Genomic DNA, 19,713 nt, shown 5'->3' on the forward strand with positions numbered 1-19,713 from the left:
GAGATTGCAGATGCCTTAGCAGATCAGGTGCTCAGGAGCAGCAGCAGCAGCAGCAGAAGGCCCTTGCTTTCACACCCTGCATGTGAGCTCCCAAAGGCACCTGGTGGGCCCCTACGAGTAGCAGAGTGCTGGACTAGATGGGCTCTGGTCTGATCCGGCAGGCTCTTGCTTATGTTCTTATGTCTTCTCCCATCAACCTGATCCTTGCAACTGGAGATTCCAGTAATGAGCAATTATTTTGGCTGCAAAGACAAAAGCAGTAATTAATCTCTCACCTACCACCCACCCCAGAAAACAAGCGATAACTAAGGATCCATTCAGGAATGATCCACTTGCTATGGGTGTTGCAGTTATGCTCAAGAAAGTAAAATAAGGAAGAAGAGGACAAGAAAATTTCAAGGGGCAGCAGCCTGTGTCAATCCACAAATTTAGTACCACTAATACAGTGGTGGCAAACCTATGGCACAGGTGCCAGAGGTGGCACTCAGAGCCCTCTCTGTGGGCACGCGCAAATGGAGTGCCCCCCCCCCACATCTAGGCTGGCCTGGTCCACTGGGCTCGATTATTAGCATTAAACTAAGACCAAGTTTTGGGGAAGCAGTGTAGGTAACCCTGTTAAGCACTGTTAAACCCCACTGATTTTCCTGCGGAGAACTAAAGCGCGATCCTTTACCTGGGAGTAAGCTCGGTTGCTGGCAATAGGGCTTGCTTCTGAGTAAGCCCTCCAAGGGTCGTGATTCACCTGTTGGAAGAGTTGTACGGTTGCTTCAAAGCAAAAACACCGACTACCACCAAGCTTACTCCCGAGTAATGCACGCCTCGGCGCCAACCGTTTTTTCTAAACTAAAGCCTCAGTATTAAGGTTAAATTGCCGTGTTGGCATTTTGCGATAAAGAAGTGGATTTTGGGTTGCAATTTGGGCACTTGGTCTCGAGAAGGTTCGCCATCACTGCACTAATATATACTAAGTAAAGGAAAAATATCACCACAGACGAGCCTGGGAAGAGACGCAGTGAAGTCGCACAGGAAACAGTATAATGGGCCTGGGGTGCATGCGTAATTATTTCTTAACAAATTAGCCAGTTTTGCAATGATGCAAAACTGGGTGTCTGTTCCATAGTGAATGGCTCATGCGAAAGCAACCGGTATCTGCTGCTGCAGCTTCCTAGGTTGATGGAGCTTTTGCCTAGAGCCGTGGTGGCGAACCTTTGGCAGTCCAGATGTTATGGACTACAATTCCCATCATCCCCTGCCAGCATGGCCAATTGGCCATGCTGGAAGGGGCTGATGGGAATTGTAGTCCATAACATCTGGACTGCCAAAGGTTCGCCACCACTGGCCTAGAGTGTTCCAACTTCGGTGCCTCCCCCCAGTGTTTTGTGATTGGCCCCAGCTAGGGTTGCCAACTTGGGTTGGGAAACACCTGGAGATTTGGAGGTGGACTCTGGGAAAGGGAAAAACCTCTGCAGCGTACAATGCCATAGCGTCAGTAGTGGGATTCACCCGGTTCGCACCACTTCCGCAGAACCGGTTGTTAAAATGGTGCTTGCAATCAACCAGTTGTTAAATTATTTGAATCCCACCACTCCAAGGCCGCCATTTTTTTCTCAGGGGAACTGATCTCTATAGTATGGAGATAGGTTGTAGTTCGAGGAGATCTCCAACCCACAGCAGCCATTTTGTGGCCGTCCACTGGCCTTCGTACAAACTCCAAAAGTGCCCACTGGCTCAGCATTTTTGAAGACCCTGCTTTAGAGAAATCGCCTTGACATGGTGCAGGGAGTCACATTCAGAGCCACCTGCTTCTCTGCCCTTTGTTCAAAGAATCTTTCCTGTATTTCGGAGAAACCGGGTTGTTATTTTGGGTCCATTGTTTGTCTGGATCAGAGTCCGGAGACCCTATCTTTTTGTGGGAAGCCGCCGCACTTTAGACAAAGAGACCTTCCCCATTCCTTCCTCCCACTTCAAAAGGCTGTCAGTCTAAGTGTGGGATTAAAAGAACAGGTGGGATGCTTAGAAGCATTGTTTCGAGCAGGCAGGAGACAAAAGAACAATGGATTTCAAACACATTTGCAATGGGTCTCTCTCTCTCTCTCTCTCTCTCTCTCTCTCTCTCTCTCTCTCAAGTTTTGTTGGCTGGTATGTTTGGACTAGAAGCAGAGGCACACAGAAGATGACCAGACATAAATAGCCCTGTTTAGATATTTGAAGGGATGTCATGTTGGTGAGGGAGCAAACTTGTTTTCTGCGGCTCCAGAGACTAGTACCAGGAGTCATGGGAACTTCAAGTTGAAGGAAAAGAGATTCCACCTAAACACCAGGAGAAACTTCCTGACTGTCAGGGCTGTTCGACAGTGGAATTCACTGCCTCGGAGTGTGGTGGAGTCTCCTTCTTGGGGGGTTTTCAAAGAGAGGCTGGATGGCCATCTGTCAGGAGTGCTTTGATTGTGTGTTCCTGAATTCCAGGGGGTTGGACTTGATGGCCTTTGGGGTCTCTTCCAACTCTATGATTCTATGATTCAGGTATCATAGAAAACACCACCTTAAACATTTGTACCCATGGCTCATTGTTTTTCATGCACATCCTTGGCAGCTTTGAAAATGTTTCTCCCTTGATAATTCCCCCCATTCCCTGGTGTTTCCATGCTCTAGAAACCTGGCCCTCGCTCAGAAGTGACTTGGCTTTCCCTGGGGTTAGGAGCTGAGCAGAAGAAAAATGACCAGCAACATATGCAAAATTACTAGTAACATATGCAAAAAAAATATGCAAATGTTTGCCAACATTCCAACAAACCCCTCCGTATTGAGGGAGAAATTCTTGGGGAATCATCTCTCCATAGCAATGCAGAAGGAAGGGGCCTGCATTGAACGAAGAGGCTGAGAAAGGTTGAGCAGGAGGGCCAGAGAAAGCCCAGCTTCTGAGCCAAGGGACAGTAGAGTCCAGCTGAAAAGGGGGACACAGAAGTGGGAAAGGAGCCCCCATTGTGGGCCTGGCGAGGGGGGTCACGGACAACTTAAACTGGTTAATGTATTTGAGGACAGCCTCCTTTAGCTCTGTTGTAAGAAAGGAACGCCAGGAGACAAAAAGGCAGGGAGCGCATTCATGAAAGACAGTGGGCTCTCTTTAAAAGGATTTGCATTTCTTTTCTGTCACTTGAATGGAATTTAGTAGTGACTCCTTCGTGGCTATGCTATTCCCCTCCTCCTCTCTGTGTGTCTCTGGTGGATCAATCTGCCAACCCCTCCATCTACATTCTCCTCCCTATGGCAACGCCGGTGACCCCTTCATTCTCTGCTGATCGCAGCCATTGTTGCGACAGGAGATGGGTCCAGGAATCACAAACGGGCCCAGGAAAACATCGGGCTCCGCCATGAAAGCAGGCGGCAGAAGGAGCTGCCCCAGTCCACCTGGTTTCTCATGTATGTCATCCTGACTGACCTTTCACATTGGGGTTAGGAAAAATAAATAGGGGGGGTGGAACAGGAGGAAACTGGCGACCATAGGTTGCTTTGGGGCAGATTTGTGGGGTTCCTGGGCTTCACTTAGGCCCCTTCCGCACATTCAGAACAATATACTTTCAATCCATTTTCACAATTGTTTGCAAGGGGGTTTTGGTATTCCACACAGTAAAATCTGGCTGCAAAGTGGATTGAAAGTGGAATATTCTGCATGTGCAGAAGGGGCCACAATCTATTTCAGACCAGGTTTCTTATGCCCCAGTTGTACATCTGAGCCACATGAAAATACTCCAGGAATCGGGGAGCGTTTGATGCTGCATCCTCAGAGGGCTTCTGGGGAAAAGGTGGAGTGTCTGTAAACTAAGAATTCCCTCCTCTTGTTCCTGACCTTTTTCACACATTTCATCTCTGCCACTGCTTTGGGTGTTAGTATGGGATGCTAGCTAATGTTGTGCCCTGGCAAATGCCCGATACTGACAAGCTTTCATCTAAAAGTGATGCCTCATCTGTTTTCTTAGGGGTTTTTTTGCCAGAATTCAAGGAAGCATATTCCTCCCACACTCCCCGCTGAGTATTCAAATGAAGCATACTAAGAAATGTGGTGGGGTTTTTTTTTAAATGACAGGAATAGCAGAATATAACTGAGTTGGCACTAGCAGAGCATTTCAGAAAGTGGGAGGGCCATCTTAAGGCAGAGCTTGTTATTGGTTGCCCTCGTTCGTGGGGAGGGGCGGTGGCTAAGTGGAAGAGCATCTGCTTTGCATGCGGAAAGTCCCAAGTTCAGATCTTGGCACTTCTGGTGAAAATGGCCCCTGGTAGTAGGTGATGTGACAGACCTCTTCCTGAGACCTCCTGGAACGCTGCTGCCAGTTAGAATCGACAACATCACACAAGGCGACTTCACATATTCCTGTATTTAAAAGGTTTTTGACATCTGCAACAGCAAACACAGCCACTTGAGCATCAGGAAGACCTGAGCATCCCTTAGCCAGCGTGTGGTTCCATTCCCTTTAGGTTTTCTTTCTTTTTATTCTCCTTTCTCTTTCTCCCTCCCCCTCGGGCTTTGTGCTCTTGATTTATATCCCCCCTCCTTCTTCCCTCCAGCTTTCCTGCATCTCTTTTTATTCCGCTCCTGCAACTTCTTCACAAAGCGAGGCAGGAGATTTTGTGTTGGCTCCTCTACCTGCCGCAGCCATTTTTTGGTTTGGCTCCTCCTCCTGCAGCAGCCATTTTGGGTTTCGCATTCTCAAAATTCCAAAGGCGGCTGGAAGGGCTCAAAGGAGCTCCAGGGCCCTTTTGAAGTAGGGATTACCACCATCCTACTTAGCCAACCCTACGCCTGGGTATATTGGATTTCATCTGGCTATGCACTTTGTCAGAGGCGTATCTAGGGAAAATGTAGCCCGGTGCAAAATTTGAGTTTTCCGCCCCCACCTCCCACCCCATATGGCTGTCCGCCCTCTCCCACCACGACCAAACAATTTTTTTTGCACCAAGTCTTGAATTCAGTGTATGGATCCGGGGAGGGGGGGGGCGATTTTACGCCCTCATGTGACTAAATGGCCGCAGCCCGGGGACATTTCACCCCATATGTCCCGCTGGGCGGTATGCCCCTGCTCTTTGCCAACTGTTTCTTTTGGGAAACCACATTTTCACCAACGACTTCCTGGTAGACAGCAAAACGGCTGAAGCAACAAACCACTCTTTTTCAAGAAGATACCAAACCTTCCCAGCTCTGCCAAGACATGCAACAAACTGAGAAAGGCGGCACGCACTGTCACAAGGAAATTGTTTCTGTCTTCTTTCAGTAGTTGCTTAATTAACTTGTCCGTCTTTCACAGCCGTCTTGCCAAGGCAGAGAGCTGAGACCTTGTTCACACATTGGAAACTTGCATGTTACATCTGCAGCACAATGCTTGTTGTATGTAAAAAAACAGTCGTGCTTTGTGTTAGTATTCATGAGGGCTGGCAGTGGAGGTGTTTTGGTGTAATGGGGCAGGATTTGATTCCTGCAGCACCTTCAACAAGATTTCCAGTGTGTAAGGTTTTGAGAGGCAAAGCTACCTTCATCTGATGCCTTTCGCCAGAGAGCTTTGATTGTAACCTGCAAATCTTGTTTGTCTTGATGGAGGCACTAGACTCCACTCTTACTCTTCTACTTCTACTCTTACTCTTCTCCTGCAGGCAATTCAGTGTGGTGTAGTGGTTAAGAGCAGGTGGATTCTAATCTGGAGAACTGGGTTTGATTCCCCACTCCTCCATCCAAGTGGCAGAGGCTTATCCGGTGAACCAGATGTGTTTCCGCACTCCTGCATTCCTGTCGGGTGACCTTGGGCTAGCTTACAGAAGGGAAAAGCATCTGTCTGGCTCTAGTGTGAACTTTAAAACTCTATTTTTAGTGAAAATAATTAAAACATTTATATTTACCAGAACTACAACTCTTAATCAACAACAAAAATATACATATTATAAACAACACACATGGCATCCAAATACAATAATATCAAGTCTCTGTAATACAGTCATCACTTTGAAAGGGATCCACTAACAGTGTAAAAGAGAAGGATACCAATGCCTGATGCCTTTCAAATACTTCCGTAGATGAGTTTCATGCATTCATAGACGAACATACACACATCAGGATGTTGACAGAGAAATCCTTGGCTGGCGGTCTTGGGCTAGTCACAGTTCTTCGGGACGCTCTCAGCCCCACTTACCTCACAAGGTGTCTGTTGTGGGGAGGGGAAGGGTCAAGGAGCTTGTAAACCACCTTGAAGAGAAAGGTGGAGTATAAATTCTTCTTCTTCCTCTTCCTCTTCTTCTTCCTCTTCTTCTTCCTCTTCTTCTTCCTCTTCCTCTTCCTCTTCTTCTTCTGGTTCACCTCACATGGGGAGCTAGCTATATGGAATTGTTTAATTATGACATGCTAGGTAAACACACAAGGATGCCTTATAGTGAATCTGAATCTTCTTTTCACATAATGTGACGATGTAAGGGAACCAATTCCCATTTTTAAAAGAACCAAAGAAGAGCTGTATTGGCTCAGACCCCATGTCAGGTTCATCTAGGTGTTTCAGGGGGGAAGGAAGTGGGAAACAGAAAGCCTTTCTTGTGGCTCAAATGTTTTAAATTGTAGGGGGTTGGTGTGGATTTCTTCTTGGGAGGAAGTTAATATATTGTATATTTTATTATGCTGTGAGCTCTCAGACTGTGGAGACAGGATGCAGATTGTTTCAGCTGACAATCATATATGCTGTCGTAGTAAGAACAAAAGCATCTTGTGTCACGCAGTGGCCAGTCCAGAAGCAGGGCATTAGAGGCTAAGGCCTTCCCCTGATGTTACCTCCTTGCACTGGGACTCAAAGGTTGACTGCCCCTGAATGTGGAGGTTCCCTTTAGTTGCCATGGCTACTCACCTCTCCTCTTTTGATCTGTCTAATCCCCTTCAAAAGCCATCCAATGCTGGTGACCATCACTACATCCTCTGGCAGCAAACGCCACATTTCAGTCACTGGCTGTGAAAAGTATTTCCTTTGGCCCATCAGCTGCATCGGATGCCTTTGAGTTTTAGCACTTTCAGGAGAGGCAGAAAAAGGTCTCTTTATGTAATCTGGAGAACCGATTTGATTCCCCGCTCTGCCACTTGAGCTGTGGAGGTTTCTCTGGTGAACCAGATTACCTTGTGCACTGGGTGATCTTGGGCAAGTCACAGTTCTTTGGAGTTCTCTCAGCCCCACCCGCCTCACAGGGTGTTTGTTGTGAAAGGGAGGGAAGGGAAAGGAGATCATAAGCTCCTTTGAGTCTCCTTACAGGAGAGAAAGGGGAGATATCAATCCAAACTCTTCTTCTTCATTTCTCTCCACCTGGTGCATAATTTTTATAAACCTCTCTTTTAAACAGAAACATCCCAGACTCTTCAGCAACCTCAGCACTGGTGTGGCAACAACCGAAGCTAGTTGGCCCCACAGAACGAACGGCAGTTGCTCAGCGCAAATTCCAGCAGTGAGAATTGAGGCTATCCGATCAGGAGCTCGCCGTTGTAGCGAGGTAAGCTTGCCCGGCCATTTTGTTCCTGTAAAGATTCCCAGTCTGCCTAACCAATACAAGGGTGTTCATACGATGTTTCTGAGACGGATACAAGGCCAACATCATGCCTGTGGCATGGGTGAAAAGACGAGATTGACAGCTAAGCCAAAGAGGCGTGCCTGTTAAGAAGCAAGGAAGTAGCCGGCCTCACTCCATGGCTAAGGGATATGCAATGGGTTCTTCTTTTTTTTAAAAAGATATCGCTTCTGGCTTTATCCGAACAAGCAAGCACTAGACAGGAGGGTGTAGTGGTTTGTGTGTTAGACTAGGAATGGGGAGACTTGGGTTTGAATCCCCGTTTGGCCATGATAATCATGGGGCGACTTTGAACCAGCCCATGCTGGCGTCGCAATACACCCAGGTGGGGCATCTGCAAGAGTTTCCAGTCTAGCTGCACCCAAAGCTGCAAAAATCTCTTCAACAAGCCGTTTGCAGGTCTGCAGACTGCATTGCATGGGTTTCAGTTCTCAGTCCACTGGTATATATGCTTATCTATCAGCTGACTCTCCCTCTGTGGTGTGGGGTCTGTCACCAAGCACCCACTTATGCAAACTGTCGCTTGAGAGCTGCAGCCATCAAGTGACAAATGTGTGAACCTCAGGGGGGAAAAAACCCCTTAGTCTCAATAAGGGATTCATTATGGTCCTAGTGGTTTCAGATGCAATCAGAGTCAATTCTCGAACCACCGAGGGAAAAGAAAATTAGTGTTTTTCTTTTTAGTTTTTCGAGGATTTAGGTTTTTTAAAAAAATTCTTTTTTTTACGGAAAAAGGACTTAAAACTCAGCCACTCTAATCAGTCAGTGCTTTGGAATGTTTTCTTCATGGCTAACCAAGGGTAGCTAACCCTCTCGCTCTTTCCCTGGGGAAAAAGATATTTAATCTCCTAACCACATACAAATATACACACTGAAACCGATCAGCATCGGGAAAGGATAAAGACGTTTAGAAAATGACTTCTAAGAAATAAAAGGTGGAAATTCCTCCCCTCCCTTCCCCCCCAAAAAAGAACAACTGACGGACAGTTTCCTAGCTTGAAAACAATGTCCCCCCTGTGAGCGTACCATTATGTTTATCGTAGGCTGCTCGCTCAGATCTCTCTTTCTCTGTCTTTATTATTGTCTAACCATTTAGCACAGTTTCATACGTTATATAAACTAAGATTTGGAACGTTCCCCTCTGAAGGGGTGGGCATCTTCCCCCAACAACTCCGCAGATCAGTGGAGCTCAGGGCAGAACAGAATACAGATCTTAGAAAAAATAAAATCTCCAGTGTAACATATACAAGAGGGGTGAGTGGCATGCTGGGATAACTACTATCCAAAAGAAAAGGGCAGGTTTTTTTTTTTAAATGAGACTAAAGAGCTTCTTGGAGATGCTTTACAGAAAGATCAAGGTGAACAGTTGCCTGTTACGCAAGCGCAAATCATGTACAGGTTTAGGCCAGCGGGTCTGCCGTTGTCCGTTGCCCCTCTGAGCACTGAGCTCAGATGCCAGTCTTTGGGTGGGACCTGGGAATCCCCCCAAATTACAGATCATCTCCAGACAATGGAGATCTACTCCCCAGGAGAAAATGGATACTTGAACAGTCGACTTCTCCCTGAAATCTCCACAAGTTTCCCAATCCGGAGCTGGCAACCCTATGTCTTGTTTGAGTTTCCAGCTTCGTTGGCCCACCTTCATTGACCCAAGGATCATCCTGACAAAACCATAGTTCCACAACCGATGAGGGACGTTGTCCTCTCCTGAGCTGAAGAACCCCACGGCGGCCCCGTCTAGTGTTACCATTCCACGCCAGTAGCTTTGATTGCTACCTCCTGTAATGCCCGGAATATTTTAAAGTCTCTGACTTTCTTCCCACCCCAGCTGCTGTTGTTTCTGGGGAAGCAGAAACGTGGACCCCAAGGGGACATCGAGGGGAAATTAAAACCTTTCGTTCCTCCCCTCCGCCACTCCACAGATGACCTCTCTCCTTGCCAAATGAGCCTCCGCAAAGCAAAATGTTCCTGGATTATATTTTAATATCTGCAAAGCCTAGAGTTTGAAAGAGAAACAAACATGAGGGCGACTCGCAGGGATCCTCCGAGGGAAAAAGGGGGAGAAGTGAACGAACACACGGCTGGATAACCAGGGCCAGAGAGGGAGCCTTCCTGACCCCAGCAAAGGGCTTTCAAGAGACAGTGGCCAAGGCTGGGGGGGGGGGGGGATGTGGGTGAACTTGACAAATGACACACACGCACACATACGCACGGATTTGCACCTTGAGAACCCGAGTTGTTGAATCTGAATAAAAGCCATTTGGGGCATGTGGGTGAACTGGAAGGAACAGTGAGTGAAACTAATCTACCTATCATCTGTTATAGATAGTTTCACTATATAGCCCCATCTATACATGCAGAATAATGCACTTTCGATCCACTTTCACAATTGTTTGCAAGAGGATGTTGTTATTTGGCACAGTAAAATCCAGCTGCAAAGTAAATTGAAAGCGGATTGAAAGTGTGTCATTCTGCATGTGCGGAAGGGGCCTTAGATAGGTAGATAAGTAGCTAGACAGATGATTAGACCAGGGTGCAATTGGTTTCAACCAACAATTATATATGCTGTCATAGTAAGAACATAAGGAAAGCCCTGCTGGATCAGACCAGTGGTCCATCTAGTCCAGCATCCCGTCTCAACACAGCAGCCAACCGGTTCCTCAGGAGGTCCAACAGCAGGGCACAGAGGCTGAGGCCTCCCCCTGAAGTTGCCTCCTGGCGCTGAGGTTCAGAGGTTGACTGCCTCTGACTGGGAAGGTTCCCTTTAGTTGCCACAGCTTGTAGCCACTGATAGAGCTCTCCTCTGAGAATCTGTCATTTAATCCTTGTGGCTCTCACTAGATCCCCTGGTAGCAAATTCCATATTTTAATCGCTCACTGTGTAATGAAGTGTTTCTTTTTAGTCTCCTTTTGATCTGCATGCTTGGCTAGGTAGTGATGTTGAATGTGTGCTCTCAGGCTATGAGAGGGAAGATAATTTTTTTTAAAAAAAGAAAAGTGTGTTGCCTGCAGTGAATCAGGCACATCGCTAGAAGAGAGGGCTGCAATAACCTTAAAAAACAAATGGCAGGTTTGCTTATCAAGCGTTTGCAATGTCCTCAGTCGGAGGACACAATCTAGCAGAGTCGCCCTCATCTCCGAGGGCTTGGGATGTCATCTACGAGAGCTTGGGATGCCTTCGTCCCCAAGAATGCCGCCGACGTGTCATTCTATCGCCGTGACCCACTTTTCCTCTGCCATGGTTCCCAACAGCCAGAGGCTCTTGTCCCCTCCGAGCTCACGTTCCCCTTTCTTTCTTCGCCGGGCTTGCTCTCTGCCTCTGGAGTCTCACTTTCAGGTGGGACAAAGCGCGTTTGGCACCCGTCGCCTACGAGGGGAAAACCAGCACACCTCTGTCCCCTCCAAGACTCTCCCTCCTGGCGCAATCGCTTTCCATTAGCTTCGGGGGAAACAAGCATCACATTCAGAAGACAGACAATGCCAGGGAGAATAATACCCAAAAAGCTAGCGGATCGGGTGTCGAGGCCCAAAAAGCTTTTCACTGTACGCTTTTATTTGCTTTGGAGAGGAAGAGCTTTTCAGAAACGCGGTATCTCTCAGATTAGGTTTTATCCCCAGAGAAACCTGTTGTGTCCCTATTGTCCCCGCGGCTGTGGGAATGGAAAGGCCTCGATGCGCTGAACAATAGAGAGAGGGCTTCTCCATCTCTGCTCTGCCAAGCTCCAGCGTCTTCTTCACCCTCAACAGACAGGGCTTCTCCGCCACTGGAGTCTTGGCACGGTTTAGGATTCCCACCTTTTGACCCTCTGTATAATGCACAGTTCTGCTGTTGAGGGCCCCCCCCCCCGCTTTATTTTGGAGGGGGTGGGAATGAGGAATGGCGACGTGAGCTTTCTCAGGGCCAAAGTGTCTAATTGTGGGCCTGTGAAGCAATTTAAGAGTTTTTAAGCCACTCACAGGAATGTGCTTTAGTCAGATCTTGATTCGTCATCTGCCTTTGAATCCATGAATCACCCGGACTTCTGTTAAGCAGAAAGCCCTTTGCTGGGTGATTATTACTATTTCTTATTTTCTTTGTTCGTACCCAGCCTTTGTCCTCCATGATGACCCGACGCATCGCACACTGTTCTCCTCTGCATCATTTTATCTTCTCAACCACCCTGTGAGGTAGGTTAGGCTGAGATGGCGTGACTGGACCATGGCTGCTCAAGCAAGCTTCCATGACAGAGCGGTGATTTGAACCCAGGCCTTCCAGATCCTACCCCGCCACGCTAACCAATAAACCCCACTTCAGGGAATGAAAGAGGCAGAACTCCCTCGTACAGGTAGCCAACTCCAGCCAGGGAAATACATGGCGACTTGTACTGAAATGGTGCAGAGTGGAAGATTTGGATTTATACCTCACCTTTCTCTCCTGCAAGGAGACTCAAGGTGGCTTACAAGCTCCTTTCCCTTCCTCTCCCCACAACAGGCAGGTGGGGCAGAGAGAGTCTAGCGAGAACTGTGACAAGTCCAAGGTCACCCAGCAGGAATGTAGGAGTGTGGAAATGCATCTGGTTCACCAGATAAGCCTCTGCCACTCAGGTGGAGGAGGAGTGGGGAATCAGACCCAGTTCTCCAGATTAGAATCCACCTACTGTTAACCACTGCACCACGCTGGCTCTCACACACACGCCATTTTGCACTACCTGAAAGAAGTCATCATTCCTCGCCACTGGTCCCAACATCACTGCCCATGACTCAGCAACAAATCATTGATAAAGAAACCAATCATCCCATTTATTCTGCGCATGCACATTTTTTGCACAACATTATGGGAGGAGGAGTACCACGCCACCTCATTTCAATACCTGACCTGGCCACCTGTAACCCTGGAAAAGAATTAGGGATGCGCAAACTTTGCGGCGAACACATTCAGAAAGCGGACGTATCCATTTCGGCAGCCACAATCACTCATGAGCTGAAATGTCCAGTTGGAGGGACTTCGAAAGGGATTCCCCCTCACAGCTGTCTGCTGCTTTGAGGACAAGTGAGTGTGTGTCGTTTCCCCGGACAAAGCAAGAGTTTGGTTTGGGAGCTGGTCCAGGCTCACACAGGCTGGGCCAGCTGCTAAACGAACGCATTTGCACAAGCTATCTCTGCAGGGTTGTTCTGAATGGCCTGATTTCCAGAGCAGGGGTGCTTCTCTGCCCCCCTTCTCTCAGCACATCTGGAATAAGACTCATCTGCCAATAAACACGCCTCTGGGGAAGAGCAGGGTTAGTACTGTCCTTCCTTTAGGAGATTGACTGGGCTGAGGTAGGAAATCAACAGGGAGGCAGATTTTCCAAAGCCTCCAGTTTCCACAATGTGAAAAAAATATACACTTTCCCCAAAACACCGAGGGAGGTGCGATGAACGAGAAGAGCAGAGCAACAGATGCGAATGACCTCAGTCTGCTGGCACCGGAGGGATATGAGGAAGAACACACCGTTTCCTGTGCGGGGAGCACTTTGAAGCAGGCAGGGATGTGTTTATCTCCATGCGGTGCAAAACTTTACCTCCTGTTTTCTGAATACCCAGCTGCAGATGAAGGCACAAAAGCAAGCTCAGCCCCCCCGCCCCCAGTCAGTTGGCCACCGCATAGAAACGTTGAAACATAGCACTGGAAAGAGACCTCGAGGGTCATCTAGTCTAATCCCCTGGACAACACAAGAAATACTCAACCAGCTACCCTACTCACTCCCCCAGTGACCCCTGCTCTATGCCCAAAGAAAGCTGCTCTGAGCCCATTAAGAAGAGTTTGGATTTATATCCCCTTTCTCTCCTATAAGGATGTGAAGGCGGGTGGTAAAGCCCCTACAGCAGAGTAGCACAATATGCCGGAACAACTGTAGGAAGTCAGACTCTCACACAGCAGCTCTGCTTCATAGAAGTGGTCCTACAACACATGCCAGCTGGGTGACCTTGGGCTAGTCACAGTTCTTCAGAGCTCTCTCAGCCCCACCTACCTCACAGGGTGTTTGTTGTGGGGGGGCGGGAAGGGAAAGGAGATTGTAAGCCCCTTTGAGTCTTCTTGCAAGGATAGAAAATGGGGGAAATCAATCCAAACTACTCTTCTTCTTCTACACCACTTGGGATCACTGTCCTGGGAAACACGAGACAGATGAGATAAGTTGAGGATTTGCCTCAGTCGCCATGCATGGTTCGGGTCAGCCGCCCCAGAGCACTTCACCCTCCCTGCAGAGAAAGCGCCTGGAATGGAGAGGGCTCCTGAATCAAAAGAAGAACCCGGGAGATGAGGGCCTTTTGCTAACCATCGATCTTCGCAGGTGATTGCTTCCATGGAATCCCAGGGCCCCAGATCATATGACTACTGGGAAAGAAAGCGCCGATGCGCCCTGGGAGGATTGCTTCAATCCCTGATAGCATTTAATTATGCTGCCGCTGCCACAGACAAGCCCAGAGCTCTTCTGCTGGAGCCTACAAACTCAGACAGGGAAGGATAAGAATACTCGGAACCTAGCCTGCTCGGCGGAATTTCACCAATGTGTTCCTTGAAAGAGTATAAGACAGTGTAACCGTCCGGGTTGGGCAGTGACCCATTCAGGGATTTGCAAAGGGCACCCTGCAAGCTTCCATGGTGGAGATTCAAACCCGAGTTTCCCAGATCTGAATCCAAGACTATAACCATTATCCCACACTTCCCTTAAGCATACGCCCAGGTATATTTTAGACTGCGTGCGTTCTTAATTTTGTCTGGAGAAGCCTTCTATTATGTATGGCTTCACCGTCCCCTATTACCGTGGGCAGGATTCCACCGACCCAAAAAGATTGTTCTCAACGTACTCCCATGATGCCTCTGGCTGGGACCTTTTTAATACGACTCGCTGGGTTTCCTTCACATTGCAGGCATTTCCCTCCGTGACCTAATTATCTTCCGCAAAGAGGCCTCTGTGCATAGTGTTTTTCAAACAGAGAAGAAAGAACCGGGGAAGAAAACAAGGCCAATAAAACAGACGCTTTCCTCGGGGTCATCCTATTGCATTTACAAAAGAGAAAACTCTGCAGACAGCGCCAGGAAACAGCTATGCCTTGGGTGGACGGGGGGTTGTTTGGGGTTTATTCCCGAAGTTCTTCAGGCCTGCCCCAGATTCCTCTCACGCCCTTCCCGTTCCAACCTGCTCCTAAATGCCGCCAGGTTACCGTTAATGAACCAGAAACGTCCTTACAAAGCGTACACTGAGATTTCTTTGTCCCGCAGCCTTTGGTTGGGCCAAAAGGGGGAGCACAAAAGAGACGGGGCGGGCTATTGGACATGGTTCTGGAATGTTGGGGACAAAAAAGAGGCAGCCACCTCTTAATTGGGACGGAGGGAGTGGGATGTTCACATCCGCTTGGGAGGTAGCGGGAACGGCAGAAAGGAACTGGGGGTGCCATGGGGCGAACCAATGCTAGGGGTGTGTGGTGCATACTAATTGCTCCCCTACAAAGGGTGAAAATGATCCGGAACAAAGGAAAGTATATCTCCCACCCCCACAAAAAAAGCAACACTTCTTTTATATAAGTCATTTTTTGTAAATCTCGAAGGGTAGCTGTGCCAGTCTGTCATATTAAGATGACATAATCCTTTTAAAGAATGGCATTTATTTTGGCATTCGCTTTCATAAGTCAGAGTTTACTTCTACAGATATGTGATTTTTTTATATACAGCATACCGTGACGGGGGGTGTTACAGAAAGAGGTAGAGTTGCCAGCTCTGTGCTGGGAAATACATGGAGAAATATCTAACCCCAACCTTGCCTTTACAAGAAGGATATTGACAAGCTGGAACGGGTCCAGAGGAGGGCAACCAAAATGGTAAAAGGTCTGGAGTCTGTGCCTTACGAGGAGAGACTTAAGGAGCTGGCTATGTTTCGTTTGGTGAAGAGAAGGTGAAGAGGTGACATGATAGCCCTGTTTAGATATCTGAAGGGATGTCATGTTGGTGAGGGAGCAAGCTTGTTTTCTGCTGCTCCAGAGAATAGGACCAGGAGTAATGAGTTCAAGGTGAAGGAAAAGAGATTCCACCTAAACATCAGGAAAAACTTCCTAACAGTAAGGGCTATTCAAAAGTGGAATGCATTACCTCGGATTGTGGTGGAGTCTCATACTTTGGAGGTTTTTGAAGAGAGGCTGGATGGCCATCTGTCAGGAGTGCGCTGATTATGAGTTCCTGCATTGCAGGGGGTTTGACTTGATGGCCTTTGGGGTCTCTTCCAACTCTGTGATTCTATGATTCTACCAAACACAGTTGTGCCTTAATTCTTAAGAAATCCTAAGTGTGTACCCTTGTTTTTTTAAGGTTTACATAGTATTCAGTGGAATAGGGGACACCAGTTTTCTAGAACAAAGTACCAGCCATGCAATGCTGACTAACACATTCCTGCTGGTTGGGCTCAGCATAGAAGAACCGTATGAGCGTGCAGCATTTTGCATTTCACTGTATTGCACATCGGGCAGAATAGAATGGGTGCAACATTTCAGACATGGATGAAACATCTGGATTTGGTGCATTTGCAACTGCTGATAATGAGCCGGTTGAAAAAATGGAAGTGTGTGCCGTTGATAAGGGACTATCTGTCTGAGAAGAAAGTGGTTATAAAAACTGCCAAGAACTGACACTCAAGACAGTTGGCAATGGAATGTAGGGTGTTATAGAGGGTTATCAAGGATCAGATATCTTCTCTTTGCTCCGAAAAGTGACCTACCAGTATTCTATTTTATTGTCAATTCGGTTGCCAAATCCTGTTTCTTTTCTTGTGTGGCTGTGGAACAGGGTAAGAGTAGACCCAGCATTAGTGCCCACTTTATTAGATTACAGGTGAGAAATCCAAAGTCATCTCATAGAATCGTAGAGTTGGAAGGGACCCACAAAGGCCATCAAGTCCTGCCATGCAGGAACACACAATTGAAGCACTCCTGACAAATGGCCATTCAGATTCTGGTTAAAAACCTCCAAAGGTGGAGACTCCGCCACCCTTTGAGGCAGCCTATTCCACTGTTGAACAACTCTTACCCAGGAAGTTCTTCCTAATGTGAAGAAGAAGAAGAAGAAGAAGAAGAAGAAGAAGAAGAAGAAGAAGAAGAAGAAGAAGAAGAAGAAGAAGAAGAAGAAGAAGAAGAAGAAGAAGAAGAAGAAGAAGAAGAGGAGGAGGAGTTTGGATTTATATCTCCCCTTTCCCTCTTGTAAGGAGACTCAAAGGGACTTACAATCTCCTTTCCTTTCCTGCTCCCCACAACAAACACCCTGCGAAGTGGGTGGGGCTGAGAGAGTTCTGAAGAACTGTGACTAGCCCAAGGTCACCCTTGGCATATATTGGAGCGCACAAGCTAAACTGGTTCACCAGAGAAGCCTCCACAGCATAAATGGCACAGCGGGGAATCAAACCCGGTTCTCCAGATTAGAGTGCTCCTGCTCTTAACCACCACACCATGCTGGCTCCTGGGAACGAGTGTGTCCTTATGCTCACTTATAGACTCCCCTTCATGGGAACTTGGGGAGAAATGATGCTACGTGAGGCAGAGAAGGCCCAAGAGTCCGACAGGTGCTGATAAGGCAATGTCTCAGCTGCCCCAGCATCCTGGCAATCTGTTCCTGCATATTTGTGTCCCCGGCCTATTGTCCGAGGATGTCCTCTGCACCAGTTCTCCCACTCCCTGCAGAGGGCATGGCCAGCAGCTGTTCCAATTAACCAGGCCTGGGAACAATGCAGGCTGGCGTCGGGTGGGAGCGCAAGGACCTTCATCAGGCGTCCTTTGAGTTCCCTCAGGAAAACACTGTCCCAGCGATGGGAAAGGGAACATCGTCCTCTCTCTGGCCTCCCCGCTCCCCGTCCTTCCAGAAAAGCACCTGCCGCTCAGGAGTGCAAGCATGCCCCAGACGAGCATGCCTAGTGCTCATCTCTTTGTGGCAGCCCGAAGCAGGGAGCCACGCTAGGGCTGCCAACCTCCAGGTGTGGCCTGGAGATCTCCTGGAATCTCCACTGATCTCCAGACTGCAGCGCCAGCGTGGTGTGGTGGTTAGGAGCAGGTGGATTCTAATCTGGAGTACCGGGTTTGATTCCCCCGCTCCCCCACCTGAGCGGCAGAGGCTTATCAGGTGAACCAGATGGGTTTCCGCACGCCTACATTCCTGCTGGGTGACCTTGAGCCAATCACAGTTCTCTCCGAACTCTCTCAGCCCCACCTACCTCACAAGGTGTCTGTTGTGGGGAGAGGAAGAGAAAGGAGCTTGTAAGCCACCTTGAGTCTCCTTACAGGAAAGAAAGGTGGGGTATAAACCCAAACTCTTCTTCTTCTTCTGAGGAAATTGACTGCTTTGGACGGTGGCCTGTTTGGCATTATATGCCTCTGAGGCCGTTCTCCGCTCCACCCTCCTCTCACTTCAGGTTCCATGGCCAAAAATGGAATTTCTCATCCCAGAGTTGACAGCTCTAAGCAAAGATCCCTGTCTGGCCGTCTTCAAGACACTCGGGTCGGCCTGAGGGGTCCAGCACAGCACAAACTTGGCATAATTTTTAGGCCAAGTGTGGCAGCGGTGAAAAGGCGCGCAGAAGTTCCACCACGTGGCCAGGAAGCCGTGCGCTATAAGCCCTATCACCTTGGTCAGCAACTCATTTTGGGGCTTTAAAAAACTGTTAAGAGCATGTTGAAACAGAACTTACCGGCACAGGCTTCATTGCCGATCTTATCCCCAGCCACAGCCAGAAAAATGCCTCTGCCCCTGAAATGGACTCTCCTTGCTCAGAGGCATTCTAAGAGCCCCCAACGCATGGTTGGGGCATTTCTGGAACTTTGGGGGTGGTGCAGGCAGCATTTGGGGGAAGGAAGGGTATAATGTCATAGACCTCCCCCCCCCCCAAAGCAGCCATCTTGCCCAGGGGAACTGATGACTGTCATCTGGAGGTGAGTGTTAATTCCCAGAGATCTCCAGGACCCACCTGGAGGTTGGCAGCCCAGTGCTTGTGGGTTTCCACAAGCATCCATCCCTATCTACTCCCACATCCATTTCACACAGACAACCAACCAGAGTTATTATTCCTCCAGAAACCCATGGATAAAAGCAAGATCCTCTTCTTAGTTTCGAGCACCTGGTTTTCTATTATAGACTACCTCAGGATGTGGAGGTTCTGTTTAGCTATGGCAGGCACCACTGCTTTCTGTTTCAGGGACATTTGCACCCAGAGCGGTCTGGGCCTCACCTCTGTTCAGAGCGCTCCCTATCTATCCTCATCAGTTACTGCCACTGGGGCCACGTGGTAGAACTCCTTGTGAGTAAGCCCTGCAAAGTTTAGGAGCCCATCTCCAAAAGCTCTTCGCTGCTGAATCCTCAGAACATCCCCCCTTCTCCCCCCCACCGCAAACTCCATCCAGCGTCTGATTCCCACACAGTTCCCACGCTAACAGCCATATGCTCTGATGGAGTCATGTGATCTCCCCCCTTCCCTCCCCCCCTGCGCTTGGCGTTAGTAGAATCCGATTAGTAAAAAGCTCAATAAGATGCTCTTCCCTCCCTCTGTCCTCCCCCACCCCCCACCCCCACCCCTCGCCACCCAGCAAATTTCACTCTGTTGGCTCAGCATGGCAAGCGACTACGGAAGGAAATTGTCCGTATCTAAATTGTCCTGATAGCTGCGCTAATCTAGAGCTGAACGGGCGAGCTTATGGAGGGCTTGTTTGGCCCTGGCCGTAGTATTAATCGGGCACATGGTCCACGTCGGGTACCGGATCAAACAAAGCATGCAATGTCTCTGTCTCTTTTCGGAAGTCCAGTCTGGGGCTGGACATTTTGTTTAAAAAAATAAATCTCCCTTCAGTTTCTACTGCATGGCTCCCTCTTCTCCTTCCGCCTCTCTGCTAGGAGTTCACACACGAATGGCTGCTCCTCAGCGCATCAAGTCGGGACTGTGGCTCAACGGCAGAGCATCTGCATAGCAGGTGGAAGGTCCCCGGTTTGGTCCCCAGCCTCTCCGGCTAAAAGTTGGCAGGTGATAGAAAAGATCTCCACCTGAGACCATGGAAAGAAGCTGCCAGCCTGAGCAGGCAATGCTTACCTTGATGGTCCAGTGGTCGGAATCAGAATAAGGCAACTTCCTGTGGTCATCTTTATTG

At 48.5% G+C, this 19,713-nt stretch overlaps 1 long non-coding RNA gene across 1 annotated transcript in view; it reads left to right on the forward strand.

The window, feature by feature from the left end:
• Positions 1-7,500, forward strand: part of LOC125430634 — a 52,212-nt gene extending 44,712 nt beyond the window's left edge. The window contains exon 3 of the long non-coding RNA XR_007244200.1: positions 7,360-7,500. This is a non-coding gene — a long non-coding RNA (uncharacterized LOC125430634). The remainder of the gene's footprint in view (positions 1-7,359) is intronic.
• The last annotated feature ends 12,213 nt before the right edge of the window (positions 7,501-19,713 follow it).

Source organism: Sphaerodactylus townsendi, linkage group LG04, assembly GCF_021028975.2.
Source record: "Sphaerodactylus townsendi isolate TG3544 linkage group LG04, MPM_Stown_v2.3, whole genome shotgun sequence".
In the NCBI taxonomy this organism is placed as follows: Eukaryota; Metazoa; Chordata; class Lepidosauria; order Squamata; family Sphaerodactylidae; genus Sphaerodactylus; species Sphaerodactylus townsendi.